Source organism: Arachis hypogaea, chromosome 11, assembly GCF_003086295.3.
Source record: "Arachis hypogaea cultivar Tifrunner chromosome 11, arahy.Tifrunner.gnm2.J5K5, whole genome shotgun sequence".
Lineage (NCBI taxonomy): Eukaryota > Viridiplantae > Streptophyta > Magnoliopsida > Fabales > Fabaceae > Arachis > Arachis hypogaea.
In genome coordinates, this window is record NC_092046.1 from 50,176,009 (window position 1) to 50,181,187 (window position 5,179).

General features: G+C 36.6%; 1 non-coding gene across 1 annotated transcript; it reads right to left on the reverse strand.

Annotated features, from left to right (window-relative positions):
• Positions 1-3,357: 3,357 nt before the first annotated feature.
• Positions 3,358-3,465, reverse strand: LOC112725735 (small nucleolar RNA R71). Its single transcript, XR_003164822.1, has one exon. It is a non-coding gene; the product is annotated as a small nucleolar RNA R71 (small nucleolar RNA).
• Between the last annotated feature and the right edge of the window lie 1,714 nt (positions 3,466-5,179).

The window sequence follows — 5,179 nt, forward strand, 5'->3', positions numbered from 1 at the left end:
GGACCTTTCACTTATGTATTTTCAACGGTAGAGTTTCTACACTCTATAGATTAAGGTGTGGAGCTCTGCTGTTCCTCAAAGATTAATACAAAGTACTACTGTTTTTCTATTCAATTCAACTTATTCCGCTTCTAAGATATTCATTCGCACTTCAACCTGAATGTGATGAATGTGACAATCATCATCATTCCCTATGAACGCGCGCCTGACAACCACTTCCGTTCTACCTTAGATTGAATGAGTATCTCTTGGATTTCTTAATCAGAATCTTCGTGGTATAAGCTAGATTGATGGCGGCATTCATGAGAGTCCGGAAAGTCTAAAGCTTGTCTGTGATATTCCGAGTAGGGCTCTGGGATTGAATGATTATGACGAACTTCAAACTCGCGAGTGCTGGGCGTAGTGACAGACGCAAAAGGAGGGTGAATCCTATTCCAGTATGATCGAGAACCTTAGATGATTAGCCGTGCTGTGACAGAGCATTTTGACCATTTTCACAAGAGGATGGGATGCAGCCATTGACAACGGTGATGCCTCCAGACGATTAGCCATGCAGTGACAGCGCATCGGACCATTTTCCAGAGAGGATCAAAAGTAGCCATTGCCAATGGTGATGTCCTTACATAAACCCAGCCATAGAAAGGAGTAAGACTGATTGGATGAAGACAGCAGGAAAGCAGAGGTTCAGAGGAACGAAAGCATCTCTATGTGTTTATCTGAAATTCTCACCAATGATTTACATAAGTATTTCTATCCTTATTTTATTATTTATTTTCAAAAACTCCATAACTATTTTATATCCGCCTGATTGAGATTTACAAGGTGACCATAGCTTGCTTCAAGCCGACAATCTCCGTGGGATTGACCCTTACTCACGTAAGGTTTATTACTTGGACGACCCAGTACACTTGCTGGTTAGTTGTATCGAAGTTGTGAATGAAAAACGATTTATTAAGACGTGTGTACAGAGTTTCTGGCGCCGTTGCCTGAGATCACAATTTCGTGCACCAAGTTTTTGGCGCCGTTGCCGGGGATTGTTCGAGTTTGAACAACTGGCGGTTCATCGTGTTGCTCAGATTAGGTAATTTTCTTTTTGTTTTTTTTTTTCGAAAAAAAAATAAATCTTTTCAAAAGTATATTTTTCTTCAGAATTTTTAAGAATGAATTCTAGAGTTTCATGAAGCATGTTGAAGCCTGGCGGGCTGTAAAGCCATGTCTAATTCTTTTTGGATAGGGGCTTCCAGCCATCAGCATAGAGGCAAGTTAATAAGTAATGAGCAGTATATTCTGATGTTACATGCTAAAGCTTGACTGGCTATTAAGCCATGTCTAACCCTCAGATTGGAGCTTTAGACTAACATGGCAAGATTCCTGGAATTTATATTAAAAATTTTGGAATCCTTATTTTTCTTTTTCAATCAATTTTCGAAAAATACCAAAAAAATTAGAAAATCATAAAAATCAAAAATATTTTTTGTGTTTCTTGTTTGAGTCATGTGTCATGTTATAAGTTTGGTGTCAATTGCATATTCATCTTGCATTTTTCGAAAATTCATGCATTCATAGTGTCCTTCATGATCTTCAAGTTGTTCTTGGTAAGTCTTCTTGTTTGATCTTGATGTTTTCTTGTTTTGTGTTGTATGGTATTTTTCATATGCATTCTTGCATCCATAGTGTCTGAACATGAAAGATTTCTAAGTTTGGTGTCTTGCATGTTTTCTTGCATATAAAAATTTTCAAAAATATGTTCTTGGTGTTCATCTTGACATTCAAGGTGTTCTTGGTGTTCATTTTGACATTCATAGCATTTTTGCATGCATTCATTGTTTTGATCCAAAATTTTCATGCATTGAGTCTTTTTCATGTTTTTCCCTCTCATCATTAAAAATTCAAAAAAAATATATATCTTTCCCTTTTTCACTCATAAATTTTGAAAATTTGAGTTGACTTTTTCAAAACTTTTTAAAATCTAGTTGTTTTTATGAGTCAAATCAAATTTTCAATTTAAAAATCTTATCTTTTTCAAAATCTTTTTCAAAAATCAAATCTTTTTCATTTTTTCTTATTTATTTTCAAAAATTATAAAAATATTTTTCAAAAATCTTTTTCTTATCTTTATCACATAATTTTCGAAAATAACATCATCAATTAATGTTTTGATTCAAAAATTTCAAGTTTGTTACTTGCTTGTTAAGAAAGATTCAAACTTTAAGTTCTAGAATCATATCTTGTGATTTCTTGTGAATCAAGTCATTAATTGTGATTTTAAAAATCAAATCTTTTTCAAAACTAATTTCAATCATATCTTTTCAAAAATATCTCTTTATCTTATCTTTTTCAAAATTTGATTTTAAAATATCCTTTCTAACTTCTTATCTTCTTATCTTTTCAAAATTGATTTTCAAATTTGTTTCAACTAACTAACTAACTTTTTGTTTGTTTCTTATCTTTTTCAAAACTACCTAACTAACTTTCTCTCTCTAATTTTTGAAAATATCTTCCCTCTTTTTCAAAATTTCTTTTTAATTAACTAATTATTTTAATTTTTTATTTTAATTTTCGAAAAATTACTAACCTTTTTCAAAAACTATTTTCGAAAATCACTAACTCTTTTTCAAAAATAATTTTCGAAAATTCTCCTTCTCTCTCATCTCCTTCTATTTGTTTATTCATCTACTAACACTTCATCTCACCCAAATTCGAACCCCCTCTTCCATCTGTGTTCGAATTTTTTCTTCTTCTTTTCATCTACTCACACAGGGGCCTCTATACTGTGGTAAAAAGGACCCCTATTATTATTATTTTTCTGTCCCTCTTTTTCATATGAGCAGGAGCAAGGACAAGAACATTCTTGTTGAAGCAGATCCAGAACCTGAAAGGACTCTGAAGAGGAAACAAAGAGAAGCTAAATTACAACAATCCAGCAAGCACCTTTCAAAAATTTTCGAACAGAAAGAGGAGATGGCAGCCGAAAATAACAATAATGCAAGGAGGATGTTTGGTGACTTTACTGCACCTAATTCCAATTTACATGGAAGAAGCATCTCCATTCCCACCATTGGAGCAAACAACTTTGAGCTGAAACCTCAATTAGTTTCTCTGATGCAGCAGAACTGCAAGTTTCATGGACTTCCATCTGAAGATCTCTTTCAGTTCTTAACTGAATTCTCGCAGATCTTTGATACTGTTAAGACTAATGGAGTAGATCCTGAAGTCTACAGGCTCATGCTTTTCCTTTTTGCTGTAAGAGACAGAGCTAGAATATGGTTGGACTCTCAACCTAAGGATAGCCTGAACTCTTGGGATAAGCTGGTCAAGGCTTTCTTAGCCAAGTTCTTTCCTCCTCAAAAGCTGAGTAAGCTTAGAGTGGATGTTCAAACCTTCAGACAGAAAGAAGGTGAATCCCTCTATGAAGCTTGGTATAGATACAAAGAACTGACCAAAAAGTGTCCTTCTGACATGCTTTCAGAATGGACCATCCTGGATATATTCTATGATAGTCTGTCTAAATTAGCTAAGATGTCATTGGATACTTCTGCAGGTGGATCCATTCACCTAAAGAAAACGCCTGCAGAAGCTCAAGAACTCATTGACATGGTTGCTAATAACCAGTTCATGTACACTTCTGAAAGGAATCCTATGAATAATGGGACGCCTATGAAGAAGGGAGTTCTTGAAATTGATACTCTGAATGCTATATTGGGTCAGAATAAAATATTGACTCAGCAAGTCTATATGATTTCTCAGAGTCTGAATGGAATGCAAGCTGCATCCAACAGTACTCAAGAGGCATCTTCTGGAGAAGAAGCTTATGATCCTGAAAACCCTGCAATAGCAGAGGTGAATTATATGGGTGAACCATATGGAAACACCTATAATCCCTCATGGAGAAATCACCCAAATCTCTCATGGAAGGATCAACAAAAGCCTTAACAAGGCTTTAATAATGGTGGAAGAAATAGGTTTAATAATAGTAAACCTTTTCCATCATCCACTCAGCAACAGACAGAGAACTCTAAACAAAATACCTCTAATTTAGCAAACTTAGTCTCTGATCTATCTAAGGCCACTGTAAGTTTCATGAATGAAACAAGGTCATCCATTAGAAATTTGGAGGCACAAGTGGGCCAGCTGAGTAAAAGGATCACTGAAATCCCTCATAGTACTCTTCCAAGCAATACAGAAGAGAATCCAAAAGGAGAGTGCAAGGCCATTGAATTAATTACCATGGCCGAACCTGTAAGGGAGGGAGAGGACGTGAATCCCAAGGAGGAAGACCTCCTGGGACGTCCAGTGATCAATAAGGAGCTTCCCTCTGAGGAACCAAAGGAATTTGAGACTCATCTAGAGATCATAGAGATTCCATTGAACCTTTTTATGCCATTCATGAGCTCTGATGAGTATTCCTCTTCTGAAGAGAATGAGGATGTTACTGAAGAGCAAGTTACCAAGTACCTTGGTGCAATCATGAAGCTGAATGCCAAATTATTTGGTGTTGAGACTTGGGAAGATGAACCTCCCTTGTTCACTAATGAACTAAGCGATCTGGATCAACTGACATTGCCTCAGAAGAAACAGGATCCTGGGAAGTTCCTAATACCTTGTACCATAGACACCATGATCTTTGAAAAGGCTCTGTGTTACCTTGGGTCAGGGATAAACCTCATGGCCCCCTCTGTAATAGAGAAACTGGGAATCTATGGGGTGCAAGCTGCTAAAATCTCATTAGAGATGGCAGACAATTCAAGAAAACAAACTTATGGACAAGTAGAGGACGTGTTAGTAAAGGTTGAAGGCCTTTACATCCCTGCTGATTTCATAGTCCTGGATACTGGGAAGAATGATGATGAATCCATCATCTTTGGAAGACCCTTCCTAGCCACAGCAAGAGCTGTGATTGATGTTGACAGAGGTGAACTAGTCCTTCAATTGAATGAGGACTCCCTTGTGTTTAAAACTCGAGTTCATCCTTTTGTAAACATAGAGAGGAAGTATAAAAAGCTTCTCTCACTGCAGAGTCAACCAGAGCCCCCACAATCAAACTCTAAGTTTGGTGTTGGGAGGCCACAACCGAACTCTAAGTTTGGTGTTGAACTCCCATATCCAAACTCTAAGTTTGGTGTTGGGAAGTCTCAACAATGCTCTGAACATCTGTGAGGCTCCATGAGAGCCCACTTTC